Raw genomic sequence first — 16,016 nt, forward strand, 5'->3', positions numbered from 1 at the left:
CTGCACGCACGTTATTGTTTCCGGATGAGACTTTTTACCCCAAGACTCGAACCAACTCTGTCACCTGGATACGTGGACATGCCGTCCATTACCTCTGTCGTGACGGACACAAGGATTTCCTTGACTTCTGGCTCTATTTGCAAGAAAGACATCATGCTATTTCCGGGCATACCAGATATCGACAGTGCTTCGCAAACTACCTATGGAGTGCCTTTCACAGCCCGCCGTGTAGCTGGAATGTTCCAGGCAGTGGCAGATGAGGTCAGAACGAACTGCAAACGACCATATATTGAACAATCTTATGAGTGGGCGCAGTCGCTGGGAAGCCTCACTACGACGTGGTAGCCTTCTTTTCATGCTATTTATGTCTCATATCTTCGATGGCGTCTTCATTCTGTTTTAGTTTTCCAGGCTTGGTTAACTGTGACTGTTCGCACATTGAAAAACAAAAAAAAAAAAAACGTGGGCAAGAGACCTGCTTTCAAATCCAAATAAATACACAAGAACAAAATAAGAACAAAATGAACAACGAATAAAATTTAATAAAGTATTATACCCTTTCCTTTCTTCTTTTATTTTATTTTTTTTATACAAAGTTCAGAGGCATATTTAATTTTTGTTCGTTGGCGGAACCTGAAGTGGCGGCGAACGGCCGTCCTAGTTAGCTTCAGGATGAAAGTGGCAATCGTCGTGCGTTCTAAAGTAATAGTCGCCTGTTCGCGTCCAACTGTATTTTATTTTATTTTATTTTTTTTTTATTTTTTTTTTTTTTTTTGCCACAATCGGTCTAAAGTTATGAGTCTGACTGAACATCGAAGATAATTCGCTTAACATTCTACCCACCAGCAATAACAAGTATTCCAGAAACAATTCCGCAGGATAGCTCGTGGCTGCGCCGCGATCATAACAGCATACGCTCGAGCGTTTCCTCGCGCTGCAGCGGCTACCGGCCACCAGCCAGACGCCACCCGCCGCCTGAAAACCGGCGCCGCCCAGGTGAACGCGTCGCGACGCTGTCAGTGTGTGTCTCAACTGTCATTTTCGAATTTGAAGTTCTAGTTATTATCTGGCAGTTAAGCAATGGATTTTGCAAACTTGAAAATCATGAACTACAGTTAAGCATTGTAAAATTGAGGCGCAAGTGGAAATAGGTGTAACATCTGCAACACAACGTTTACTTTTGGTATAACAGAGGGGTGAATGCAGAGGAGGCAACTAGAAAGATTTGAATTGTGTGTAGAGCGAGTGCTTTTGGGAAAAATACGCCAGAAAAAGATAGTCTTGTTTCAACAAAGATCGTTCTGGCATGAATGATTTTCCACATTAAGGAAGTCTCGACTACTGATATATGTGATAGATTGCCATTATACCATCATGTGACATTTGCATTCAACAGGCAAAGTTCAGAAGTCTGGTGTAGGAGTACTGCATGCTCTAATTCGAAACAACAAAAATCAACGGAGTGACTATTATTGAACGCCATCAGGTCGCTCATTGAGCATACGTATGCAGTACTGTTGCTGGTGACATGTTATGATGTCTCTATCGTTAACTTCCTAAGAAGAAATGAAAGGCTGAGCCCCTCCAAAAGACATAAACTCGAGCAAAGAGTAGTGTGAACATAATATTTTAAATCTGATAGCTCCAAAAGAGTGTTTTCGGCTACGAATTCTGCCCCAAGGGCTGTGTGCAACACAGCTGGAATTTGTTGCCAGCAACTGAGACACCTTTCGGTCTCAGCGTAAGAAAATCGAGCAACACAACTACATCACATGTGCTACTGCATGATAACGCACTTGTTGATTTGAGAAACAAAACTATCCAGGAGATTGAAATTAAAGTCGTCTCTCAGGCACTTGTATTGATAGAGAAATCCTCTCTCACGCACTTGTTCCTCTCGTCATATATTCGTAAAGATTTACCTTTCCCGCTCTTGATCGATCAACCGTCAACGCAATTCATTTCTACACGAAAATACTCTTAAAACTACTCTGGTATAATGATATCGTTGGAACCAGTAGGTTTCTACTGGCTTAGAATTTGTAAACAACTTTAGCATTGTCAGATCGTTTTAGATATCGTGAAAGAGTATTCTTTTGCTGATTAATTTCTCTTTGATGTTCCGTTTAGTAAACTAATGGAAATTCCAATTAAAATATTCACTGTACTAATACAAATTAAATTCAGCCTACTACAGAAACATCACGAAGGCAGACTATCTTAATAAAGCATTAAGTATCTGTAAGACGATTGAGCCTATTTTAACACGAATTAGTAGGAGATTACCGACTTTTGACTTCGAAAAGATCTGTATTTACTTCATTTCCTGTATCATTCGCAATTATTATGAAAATGTGGCATTTCATAGATAAAATTATGTATTCACAACAACAAAAAATATGTCGTCATTATGAATTTGGCAGTACCGTAAGGTTTTCGATTTGACACTAAGGGTTACTGAAAGTAGCGAGGCGCATTTTGCTCAAGCGTTGTCTTACGATTCCCTTGTTGTGTTTGTATCTGCCTGCTTGTAGCTCTGCTACTAAAGAATTAAAAATCTGGCTTTCAGCGAGTCTCAAAAGGCGAACGAAAGCAGCTTGCACCTGGTAGCCAAACATGTTTCTTGGGAACAGACTACTTCCTAAAGTGGGAAGACATTCTTTTGTGGTTGAATTGTTGGCAAATGTCAGTCAGACGTGTGCCGTTGGTCTAAGCGTTTCGGTGTGTTGAATTTGTACCAATGATTTTTCTACAGTTGTTTTTCTGTCCCAAATAGAGAGTTGAAGTCTCCCATTAGTACTTTCACGTCATCTTGGTGAATTTTGCTCGCAGTATTTTCGAGTGTATATCTTTTATAGGGGCTCTGAATGAGCATAGTCATAAGTCGATTGTTGGTGGATGCGATTTCTTTCACAGAGTTGATGATAGATCTGTGTTCGAGAAATGCATTGCCGAAGATTGGTACCCCTTTCGCTACCTTTTGTTGTATTTTGCTCTTGAAGATGTCACGGTTTCCGTAATGCAAAATTTAATTGTCAATTAATCGTGGTTTTTGAAGAGCAAGGATGAGAAATTTTTGGCGGACGATTTCTACTGTGAGATTATTGCGGTTTCTTGTTTGGATCAATGTATCGATGTTTAGTTTTCAAATGAATGTTTTCTGCTGGTAGGGAAATTACCAGAGATCTTCGATATTCTCTGCCGTGCTAACCCAGAGTCCGAAAATCCAACTGCCACCTATCGGTGGCCAGGTTGTGTACCACCTGGGGTAAAATTACCTTTGCTTGCATAGTTCATGTTTTCTTGTGTTTCACTGGTTTGGCCTGGGTGATACCAGGACCGGACAGGACCAGAGGGTGTTGAAGCCTTTGGAAGCAAATATTTTCAGCCAAGCTCATTGAGCTAACAGACGGTGACCAGAGTAGCGGTGATTTTCACTCAGATGTGTCTGGATTTTGGGTGCAACGGATTGAGTAGCCGTTCAGGATTGTGTTAGTATTTGGTTCACCCCAAGTATTTGATTTCCTCGGTACCACCCATAAGGGGGAGGGTTTCCCCTATCGGCCACACGGGATTATTATTATTATTATTATTATTATGTCATCAGCAAATCTGATATGGAGTATCTTCCCTCCACTGAAATAGAGGTGTATTGTTCGATTCAATATTTCCATCAGATAAATATGGGTTATAATTACGATAGATTGCTGCTGGTCGACATATTTCTCACTTTCTCTTAGACAGTTGCTAGCTGTTACTCCATCATAGGAATTTATGTGCGCAGCATTGTTGCAATACAGACGTTTAAATTATCCGATTTCTGTAATTTCATTTCGATACAAGATCGTCCTAATCGGATTCAGGCAGTCAGTCTTAATGTGGATATCCGTCTACGACTCTCATCATATGATAGACTGGGTGAACCACATTCTTAATCGGACTGTTGAATCCAGATCACTTATCTATGACAGGGAATGAATTCTTAAACAGTGTGGAAAATAATAATCCAATATGCTTATTACAAATACGTTATTTAAATATAAATATATGAACTAACGAGATAACAGTTTATTTACAGGAGCAGAGACCCATCCATCATAGCAGGGCAGTGCGAGATTGGTTTCAGGGCGAAGAGAGAATAAAGCTGTTGCCGTTTGTTCCACGATCACCGAACATCAACCAGATAGAGAATATGTGGGCAGAGGTAACAAGGTCATTGCCATGTGTCCCTACAAATGCAAGCGACCTTTGGACGAATATAGAAAACGTATGGTGGGAAGTAAACCATCACGCTACACTGTCGACGACTTAATGAAATCAATTCCCCTACGCACTCGAGAAATCTTACGTAATGATCGTGGGTGGGTTGGTTACTAAAAGTATACCCGTCCACAAAGCCCATGTGGACAAATATCTGATAATCGGTCAAGCTTTGCTTTGTCGCAGCTCTTTAGCATACAACAAGTCCATTTACTTTCAGTCACCTCCTTACAATTCTTGCAATGCAAGGTAATTGAAAAATCTCATCCACTCGACGCCAACTGAGGAAGTGACTGGTGCATGTGTTGTTCAACACACAGTAGTTGTCACGCTCACTGGAATCAATGACTGTTTGCGCGTGTGTGTGTGTGTGTGTGTGTGTGTGTGTGTTTTTGTGTTAACGCACAATCTGAATCAATACTATTAACATTAGAAAGGCAACCAACAATAAATATTGCATCAAATATGACTGTAAAGTATTTTAATGCGATGGGAAGTTACGAACTGAATTTTTACCCATCCCACGTCCTGCGTATTACGTTAAGTAAGATGTTTTAACTCCATAGTATCGCTAGCAGAGACAGTGCGCTCTTGTTGTCGAGGCTCGCGACAAGTGCAGCGATTAGCAGTGCCCAATGCCGCCGCGATTTGTTTATGTTGGCTGAGCGTGTACACTGCAGCTGACGCTTCGCCCTAAACAGAAAGAAATCACCTTTGCTCTGACTGCAGTGAGCGGATATCACTGCCTGCGTATTCTTATAGTAACCAACGTGAGACTCTCCTCACAGGTGCCATGGAGCAATTGCAACGGGTATCATGTCATTAGTCATCAGAATATTAACCAGTGATGAAATGTCCACTCTATTTGGATCCTTAGAAATACGAATCTTCTCACAAAGGAATGTGAGGTGATATCAAAATTTATCCAACATACAAAAATTAATTGCAGGGCTTTCATGTATGCAGTAATAGCACACAAGGAAATATTATGTCTTGGAAGCGTATATTTCATTTCCTCTTCTCATATTAACGCCTTTGTTTTAATATGAGCCGGCTGCGGTAGCCGAGCGGTTCTAGGTGTGGAGTCCGGAACCGCGCGACTGCTACGGTCGCAGGTTCGAATCCTGCCTCGGGCATGGATGTGTGTGCTGTTCTTAGGTTAGTAAGGTTGAAGTAGTTCTAAGTTCTAAGGGACTAATGACCTCAGCTGTTAAGTCCCATAGTGCTCAGAGCCATTTGAACCATTTTTTAATATGAAGTGAGAAAATAAACACGAAAAACTAAAGTTCCTGAGAAGCATATAAGTCATTTCCTCTTCTCATATCACAACTTTTGTTTTAGTATGAAGTAAAAAAATAAACAGTTTAGAGTTCTGAAGCATAATATGACACCAGATTCTTATCGTAGGCGCTATCGGAAACGCCAGAAGCAGGGAGCTGTCCATTCTTTTGTCCAACAGTCTGTTTCCTTTCATGTATTACTCCCGCTAGGAGATTCTTATTTAAGGACTTGTGGGCATCAAGTTCTTCAGCAGAACAAGCCTTATGTTTTTGTGCTAATTACGGTATGGAAAAAAAGGCAACAAAGACGAGTTCCGCTAGAGCAGTGAGGATATTTGCAGATGTGTGTATTCAGCAATGACTGCCAGCTGCCACAACACTTCACAGAATCCTTGCAGCAGGCAACACAACTGTGCGTGCACTTCAGACTTCATTCAGTGAGACGTCAGGAGATTGATGAAAACGTCAAATTAACGACGCTTTCCGAGTCGTATTCAATCCAGAATGAGGTGTTATTAAGGTAGCTGAGCGTTCTAGCAATTACACTTTTATGATTCCCATATGAGTATTTCGATAGCCAAAAGAACCCGTTAGTGTGAAACTATCGGGAACTGCATTAATATCAAACTGCGAAAACTTGAGACAATACGTGGACTCTTCTCTTCGCTGGGTGACCTATTACTGTTATTTAGCATTCTCTCCGTCCTAGTCGTATTGCAAATGGAACTTCAGAGGCGCTTTCCGCTAATCTTGACAAACATCAGCAACCTGTAATCACTGAGAGTCACAACTGCGTGATGATAATGGTTCAGGTTGTCAGTAGTTGTGGTGGTGTTATGCTGTCAAACTGCTTACAGCAACGTTAATGGTGGCGCACATAATTTAGCGCTGACTACCTACTTAAGTAAAGATAGTGTTGTGGCGTCATCGCTTGTCTTTATTTGGCCTCAGCTTGAGTAATCCGATTCAACGAACATAGTACTCCAATCGCGGGCTCCTAATATAGTATGACTGCAGAGATTATCGTGCGGGTATTACATTAATTCTGCAATGAAATGCTTAACAAATCTTACCCTCAGCTATGCAGCTGGAATGACTCATTACTCAGGTACTCCATGTTGCACTTGGTTAAGGGATCACTTCGCTGCAATCCTGTTTGTACTGTTCGTAATTACTCGTATACTTCAGAAATGGTTCAAATGGCTCTGAGCACTATGGGACTTAACTTCTGAGGCTATCAGTCCGCTAGAACTTAGAACTACTTAAACCTAACTAGCCTAAGGACCTCAGACACATCCATGTCCGAGACAGGATTCGAACCTGCGACCGTAGCGGTCGCGCGGTTCCCGACTGTAGCGCCTGGAACCGCTCGGCCACCCCGGCCTGCATATTTGTATACTGACCATTCGTTATTTGACTAAATATGAACTACAACCTAATTCGCTTGTATATGACATGGGTTAGCGCCGGCACAAAGGTATGGCTAAGGGTTGGAAGCCGTTGAAGTCCTGTTACATTGATGGCAAGACAAATGTTCGCAAATCACCTCTATTGCCTCAGAAAGAATTGCATCTTAAATATCGAAGGACCGACGACCACACTGTCACAGCGCGTTGAAATACGGCAGATGAAAATTTGTGACCGACTGGGCTTCGAACGTGGTCAAGTTGTGGGCGCCCGGTGGAAGTGTTACTTGCGTGTCTCGATTGCGGAGCAGCAACTTTTGCTGGTGACAGGGGACACCAGCGACTACTGTGTATTGTAACACCGGATATCAAGGCTGCAAGGAAGCAGACAGATCGTCAGTTCAGTGTTGGGCCACTCAAACTGCCAGAGAGACTCCATAAGAAACAGAACCAAAAGTTCTATATGGGACATTGAAACAACTATCCACAAATGCGCCACTTCTCTGTTCACCTTACACGAGACACGTTTTTTATTTCGTCTCTCATTCCGACTCTGAAAGTGGAAGGGCAGACAAATGGCGTTTCATATTCTACATCAACATCTACATGATTACTCTGCAATTCACATTTAAGGGCTTGCCAGAGAGTTCATCGAACCACAATCTACTATCTCTCTACCATTCCACTCCCGAACAGCGCGCGGGAAAAACGAACTCCTAAACCTCTCTGTTCGAGCTCTGATTTCTCTTATTTTATTTTGATGATCATTCCTATCTATGTAGGTTGGGCTCAACAAAATATTTTCGCATTCGGAAGAGAAAGTTGGTGACTGAAATTTCGTAAATGGATCTCGCCGCGACGGAAAACGTCTTTGCTTCAATGACTTCCATCCCAACTCGAGTATCATATCTGCCACACTCTCTCCCATATTACGTGATAATACAAAACGAGCTGCCCTTTTTTGCACCCTTTCGATGTCCTCCGTCAGTCCCACCTGGTAAGGATCCCACACTACGCAGCAATATTCTAACAGAGGACGAACGAGTGTAGTGTAAGCTGTCTCTTTAGTGGACTTGTTGCATCTTCTAAGTGTCCTGCCAATGAAACGCAACCTTTGGCTCGCCTTCCCCACAATATTATCTATGTGGTCTTTCCAACTGAAGTTGTTCGTAATTTTAACACCCAGGTACTTAGATGAATTGACGGCCTTGAGAATTGTACTATTTATCGAGTAATCGAATTCCAACGGATTTCTTTTGGAATTCATGTGGATCACCTCACACTTTTCGTTATTTAGCGTCAACTGCCACCTGCCAAACCATACAGCAATCTTTTATAAATTGCTTTGCAACTGATACTGGTGTTCGGATGACCTTACTAGACGGTAAATTACAGCATCATCTGCGAACAACCTAAGAGAACTGCTCAGATTGTCACCCAGGTCATTTATATAGATCAGGAACAGCAGTGGTCCTAGGACGCTTCCCTGGGGAACACCTGATATCACTTCAGTTTTACTCGATATTTGCCGTCTATTACTACGAACTGCGATCTTCCTGACAGGAAATCGCGAATCCAGTCGCACAACTGAGACGATACCCCATAGGCCCGCAGCTTGATTAGAAGTCGCTTGTGAGGAACGGTGTCAAAAGCTTTCCGGAAATCTAGAAATATGGAATCAGCTTGAGATCCCCTGTCGATAGCGGCCATTACTTCGTGCGAATAAGGAGCTAGCTGCGTTGCGCAAGAACGATGTTTTCTGAAACCATGCTGATTACATCTCAATAGATCGTTCCCTTCGAGGTGATTCATAATGTTTGAATACAGTGTATGCTCCAAAACCCTACTGCAAACCGACGTCAATGATATGGGTCTGTAGTTCGATGGATTACTCCTACTACCCTTCTTAAACACTGGTGCGACCTGCGCAATTTTCCAAGCTGTAGTTACAGATCTATCGGTGAGCGAGCGGTTGTATATGACTGCTAAGTAGGGAGCTATTGTATCAGCGTAATCTGAAAGGAACCTAATCGGTATACAATCTGGACCTGAAGACTTGCCCGTATCAAGCGATTTGAGTTGCTTCGCAACCCCTAAGGTATCTACTTCTAAGAAGCTCATGCTAGCAGCTGTTCGTGTTTCAAATTCTGGAATATTCCATTCGTCTTCCCTGGTGAAGGAATTTCGGAAAACTGCGTTCAATAACTCAGCTTTAGCGCCACAGTCGTCGGTAACAGTACCATCGGCACTGCGCAGCGAAGGTATTGACTGCGTCTTGCCGCTTGTGTACTTTACATACGACCAGAATTTCTTCGGATTTTCTACCAAATTTCGAGACAATGTTTCGTTGTGGAACCTATTAAAGGCATCTCGCATTGAAGTCCGTGCCAAATTTCGCGCGTCTGTAAATTTTAGCCAATCTTCAGGATTTCGCGTTCTTCTGAAATTCGCATGCTTTTTCTGTTCTCTCTGCAACAGCGTTCGGACCTGTTTTGTGTACCATGGGGGATCAGTTACATTTTTTACCAATTTATGAGGTATGAATCTCTCAATTGCTGTTGCTACCATATCTTTGAATTTGAGCCACATCTCGTCTACATTTGCATAGTCAGTTCGGAGGGAATGGAGATTGTCTCTTAGGAAGGCTTCTAGTGACACTTTATCCGCTTTTTTAAATAAAATTATTTTGCGTTTGTTTCTGGTGGATTTGGAAGAAACGGTATTGAGCCTAGCTACAACGACCTTGTGATCACTAATCCCTGTATCAGTCATGATGCTCTCTATTAGCTCCGGATTGTTTGTGGCTAAGAGGTCAGGTGTGTTTTCGCAACCATTTACAATTCGCGTGGGTTCGTGGACTAGCTGCTCGAAATAATTTTCGGAGAAAGCATTTAGGACAATCTCGGAAGATGTTTTCTGCCTACTCTTTGAAGTATTAGCTTAACCTTGTGCAATTTTGTATTGATCTCTCCACTTCTTCCATTTATATAACATTTTGTTTTGCTTGGGTTGCTGGTTACGGGTCCTGGCATTTACTTCAACAAGGGTCTGTGAATTCTATCTGCTGTTTCGTCTTTGACTAATTATTTGTGTTTCCTGTATCATCGTCTGTTGGCATTTCTGCTGCGTGTTCTGGTTTAGTTTCGTTTTTCTCTCTATCTGTAAAGTTGAGGGGATCTGTTGCCTTAAGATGTTTTATTTTTGTGTTGACTCTGGCAGATTTTGTAGAGTATACATAGTTTACTTGATGTATATGAATATTCGTCTATGAAGTTAGTTGTAGATGTCCTTTGTTCTTATCTGTTGGTGTCTATTTTGGCCATTACTTCCAGCTAGCGGTTAATTAGCTTTTTTGTATAAGTGTACCTGTCTCTATATTATTTGTCATTCTGGGATTAATGCCTGTTGCTGCCTTCAGTATTTTCTCAGATTTGGTATGTTTGGTCGATTTGCCATTCATACAGCGGCAGCGTATTGTTGAATAATACGGACGAATGATTTATGACATTACACGATCGTGTCATTCTTGGCTCCGCTGGTTCTGCCTCTTATTATTTTAAATATATTTAATCTTATTTTAGATCTGACTATGACAATCTTTGTGTGCTGGTGTCACAGCAGGTCTCTCTTTAGGCTTAATTCAAGATATTTCGCTGTATCTTTAACTGAAATCGTGGGATTTAGTTTAGCGTGTTTGTGTTTTGTGTCACTTGCTGTGTTTTATTACTGTGAGCTGCGTTTTTGGGGCGTTGGGTTCTATTTTCCTTTTAGAAACACCGCCGTTAGAAATTCGACGTTTGAATGAATGTCTCCTGGTCGAATACTACGACACTTCTTTAGAAACCGACGGCAGGATACAAATACGATCAAAAGCACAGACGGCGGTCCATACTGCTTGCCAACAGCACGACATTGAAGCGAGTGTTGGGGATATTCCATTGCGGAGAATGCCATGCAATGTGCTCCTGATTCGGCTCCCACTGGTGAAAGAGCCAGAAGTCTCTTGCCAGGTGATGTGCATTCATTTGTTAACCAACAGTATCCTGTAGAAGACCTTTGGTTTGAGAGGGGCACTGCACCATCCAGTTGCTCCCGAGTTGTGTCAGAAATGACAGCAATATGAGAGTGCCCGTGTGGTTTCCAGGTCAACGGGTTTCGACCTTATTTTGAACATGTCTAAAATTGCCTCCAAGCAAATTGCATAGGAAACTCAAGCTTTCGAAGTTTTACGTATTCATCGTCATGAGATGAGTGACTATTAGGATTGATGTGCGCTCCTTGAACGTTGTAATTCTGGCTTACTGTGATTGGCGTGACTCATCTGGGAGACATGATTCATATACGCAAATGCAGGAATCTGCAATGAACGAAATACCGGCTTACCTCTCTTATCCGACAAGAATTATGGAGCAGAAGGGGAGCGGAGATAACCCCAGTCGTATTTCTCCATTTTCACAGTGAGTTTTTGATTTTCGCTCTTTGTGAACGTACCTTTTCTAGCGCCTCTCACCAGTCTCCGTCAAGATTGTAACCACTATGTCTATTAGACATACTGAAACATGAGCAAATTACTTTTATTTAACTATAGAATCATTATAAGATGATACGAGACGATACATGTATAGCATTTCGGTTTCCTAATGCTGGTCATATACCGTTTCATGAAGCTACGTACCGCTGACCTTGACTTTCCAAAGTCTCTTAACTCGATGTAAAACGCTCGTACACTGCACTTATTGTCTGCCATGTTTAACATTCGTGACATTCACGTCGCACACTGTACACGCCAGGAAATCTGAAACTAAAGTTTTCTTGCACTGAAGGCAACATTCCTTTATCTTTCGGGTGTTCCAGGAACACTAAGCTAATACTACATTTATCTTACAAATGTGCTGTCTTGCTACAGATGATCGACAATTGGTGTAAGGAATAGCAGATGACCCTGGCACAAATAAATGTATTTAGCACAAATAGAAGAAGAGATAGATTACCGAACGATTGTACAAGAGCCGCTCAATAAGTAACGCAACACTTTTTTTTCTCGGCCAATTTCGTTTGAAAAAAATGTGGGTTTTGTTGTGGGACATCGTGGAATATTCCCGCTTCAGTCCCTGTAGTTTCATGAAGTTCCGACAGGTGGCAGTGCTATACGTAGCCTTCAACATGGCCTCTTTAATGGAGGTGCGTTCCAATCCTGAATAAAACCAGCTTGCTTTTATTTTAAAAAAAAGTGTTGCATAACGTACTGAAAGCCACTCATGGACTTTTTTTTCTTTGGAGTCGTAGGTCTTCTGACAGGATTGGTGTGGGAATCCATGACTTCCTGTCCTGCGCCAACCTCTTCATCTCACATTCCACATCATAACGGTTTTTCCGTGCTATTGATCAATGGAACACGTAACCAACTAACTAACTCTCAGTGTAGTACTTACACCCAGAGTCTCGAATTATTTGTTCAATGTATTCCAGAGTGTGTTCACTATAGTTCTGAACCCTTATAGCTCACTACAGTACCAAAGAAATTATTCCCTGATGCTTGACATATGCCCAATCATCCTGTCCATTCTTCTTGTTAGTGTCCTCCGTGTGATATTTTCCTTACCTATTCCTTTTCGTTTCTTACCTTATTAAACCACTTAACTTTCAGCATCCTTCTGTGTCACCATTTCTGAAACACTTCGATTCGCTTTTTTGCCAGTTTTCTCATAGTCCATGATTTACTCCCATAGAACGCTATGCTATCGACGCATATTATCACTCAAATTAAGGTCAATGTTTGATACTAGCGGGCTTCTTTTAGCGAGGAATGCTCTCTTTACCTGTAATAGTGTGCTTCTTAAATCCTCCTTGCTTCGCCCGTCACGCCTTAGTTTGATTCCGAGGAAGCAGAATTCCTTCACTTCGCCTACAAACTCATCCTCGATTCTGAAGTAACGTTTCTCACTAATCTCATTTCTGCTATTCCTTACTACTTTCATCTTTCTTCGGTTTACTCTCAATGTGCAGTGTGTACTCATCAGACTGTTCATTCCATTCGACAGCCGCATTTACTCCTCAGTTTCACATTCGTGTATCACTGTCATCGGGTGCCTCCTTAGCTGAATGCTTCGCGCAGCTGAATGCCATGCAAGAAACCCAGGAAAGGATCCCAGTACGGCCAGGGATTTTTACTTGGTGGGAGGGCTTGAACGGGATGCACTCAGCCTCGAGAGGCTGCTGAGGAGCCACTTGACTGACGAGGAGAACACGGCAAGTGCCATAACATTATTTCCCAGAAACTTTGCTCAGTAGAAGACGGGTCAAAATAAGGGAACTCATGTCTGAGCTTACCCGTAGATACTTGACCGTTTCTGAAAAAACGACGGTCAAAGTTTTCGAGCTATTTTCTAGATACGCTATGTGCCTTTTACCGCGCGATATCATGACACGAAATTATGGCACAGCAGTTAGCGTCGCGGATTTTTAATTCAACGCTACGTGTTCGAGTCCAGATTATTACTTTTATTTTTGTTTTTCATTTATATAAATATCTGTAGAAAATTTTTATATGATTGTTTTCCAGTGTATATTGAAAACATCCACCCCATGAACCATGGACCTTGCCGTTGCCGGAGGGGTTTACGTGCCTAAAGCGACCAAACAGCCGTACCGCAGGTGCAACCACAACGGAGTGGTATCTGTTGAGAGGCCAGACAAATGTGTGATCCTGACGAGAGGCAGCAGCCTTTTCAGTAGTTGCAGGGGCAACAATCTGGATGATTGACTGATCTGGCCTTGTAACATTAACCAAAGCGGCCTTGCTTTGCTGGTACTGCGAACCGCTGAAAGCAAGGGGAAACTACAGCCGTAATTTTTTCCATGGGCGTGCAGCTTTACTGTGTGGTTCAGTGTTGATGGCGTCCTCTTGGGTAAAATATTTCGGAGGTAAAACAGTCCCCATTCGAATCTCAGAGAAATTAGAACTTACACGGAGCCTCAGCGCCAGTCGTTCGGCCCACGCACTATTAGCCTATGAAACAGGGAATTTGGGGAGGGCGGGGGCGGGGAGGCGTAGTACTGAGGCCAGAAGTACATTCTGTAGCATTATGCAACAAGGAGGGTCTACTCTGGATAGGAGTGGTTGTAACAAGTTGGGAGTTGTCTCTGTCTGCTCATGACTGTACAGCTACAATTGGCCTCCTTATGCTCTTAGTGTGTATTTAACTTTCCATAAAAGAATTTGATCAGTCTGGCTCACCTTCAAGGTGCCACTCCTTTTATGGGTACTAAATACGTTTGAGTTAACGATGTACGGGGGGCATTCGATAATGCTACAGTTTTTTTTTCTGAAAGCAGGTTGTTTTTATTCAGGATTCCAGTGCATCAAATTATTCCCCATCTTTTGGCTACAGAAGCCTATTTTTCAACATGATTTCCATCCAATACAACGGCCTTATGCCACCTTACTGAGCAGGCCTGTATGCCCGCCTGATATCACTCTGCCGGTCGACGTCGGAGCCAACGTCTTACTGCATCAATAACTGCTTCCCGCGGAGTGCATCCCTCGTTGCGCCGAGCAGATGGAAGTGGAATGTGCGATATCCAAGGGCTGTAGGGTGGAAGAGGAAGAACAACCCAATTAATTTCTGTGAGCTCCTCTCGGCTGCACAGATTTATGTGAGGGCTTGCGTTGTCAAGGAGAAGGAGAAGTTCCTTTGAAACTTGAAACTTCCTTACAGATTGAAACTGTGTGCCGGACCGAGACTCGAACTCGGGACCTTTGCTTTTCGCGGGCAAGTGCTCTACCATCTGAGCTACCCAAGCACGACTCACGCCCCGTCCTCACAGCTTCACTTCTGCCAGTACCTCGTCTCCTACCTTCCAAAGGCAAAGGCAAAGGTCCCGAGTTCGAGTCTCGGTCCGGCACATAGTTTTAATCTGCCAGGAAGTTTCATATCAGCGCACACTCCGCTGCAGAGTGAAAATCTCATTCTGGAAACATCCCCCAGGCTGTAGCTAAGCCATTTCTCCGCAATATCCTTTCTTCAGGAGTGCTAGTTGTGCAAGGTTCGCAGGAGTGCTTCTGTGAAGTTTGGAAGGTAGGAGACGAGGTACTGGCAGAAGTAAAGCTGTGAGGACGGGGCGTGAGTCGTGTTTGGGTGCCTCAGATGGTGCTGGCACGGTAGCTCAGCGTGTTCGATCAGAGAGCTGACTGGCCTCTGCAACAACAAAACTGAGTGGAAGGATCAACATACGAACTTGACTGGATGTCATGTGACGTGCGCAACGACCAAACACAACGATCAAAAACGACAAAAAAGGCAGAAAAAGATTGTAGAGCACTTGCCCGCTAAAGGCAAAGGTCCCGAGTTCGAGTCTCGATCTGGCACTCAGTTTTAACCTGTCAGGAAGTATCATATGAGCGCACACTCCGCTGCAGATGAAAATCTCATTCTAGAAGTTCCTTTGCATTTTTGTAGAGACGAACACGCTGAAGTTGTATCTTCAGTTACCTGAGGGTAGCTCAATACACTCACGAGTTGATCGAGTTCATTGCTGCACCACAAGGAAGGACTCAAACATAATAACTTCATCGGAGTCCCAGAAGACCGTCGCCGTGGCTTTACTGTTTTGACCTTTTTCTTCGGAGGAGAGGTGGTGTGGCGCCACTCCATAGATGGCCGTTTTGTTTCCGGTTCGAAGTGATGAATCTATGTTTCAGTGCCCGCGACGATGCTTGACAAAAATTGTCACGATCAGCCGTGTAAGGCTCAAGGAATTCTGCACAGATGGTCCTTCATTGGTCTTCATAGTCTTCTTTTAGTCAGCGGGGACTCCACCGGCCGCACACCTCTGAGTACTCCTGCTATTGAACAAATGTGACAGCATTACCAACACAGACATCCAGTTCTGTAGAAAGGTGTTTGATTGTGATCCGCCAACCATGTCGAATGAGAGTGTCCGCACGTTCCAACACTGAAGGAGTCACAGCTGTGCGCGGCCGGCCGGCATGCGGGGGTTCGGACAAGTTCGCGCGACCTCATTGCGATGTTGACAGACGCCTCGTCCATTAACTCACTGTGCTTTTGTT

The 16,016-nt window shown here is 43.0% G+C and overlaps 1 protein-coding gene across 1 annotated transcript in view; it reads left to right on the top strand.

The window, feature by feature from the left end:
- LOC126482133 (solute carrier family 15 member 1-like) overlaps positions 1–16,016 on the top strand; it is a 210,632-nt gene that overhangs the window by 74,794 nt on the left and 119,822 nt on the right. The window lies entirely within an intron of this gene.

The sequence above is a fragment of the Schistocerca serialis genome, chromosome 5 (assembly GCF_023864345.2).
Source record: "Schistocerca serialis cubense isolate TAMUIC-IGC-003099 chromosome 5, iqSchSeri2.2, whole genome shotgun sequence".
In the NCBI taxonomy this organism is placed as follows: Eukaryota; Metazoa; Arthropoda; class Insecta; order Orthoptera; family Acrididae; genus Schistocerca; species Schistocerca serialis.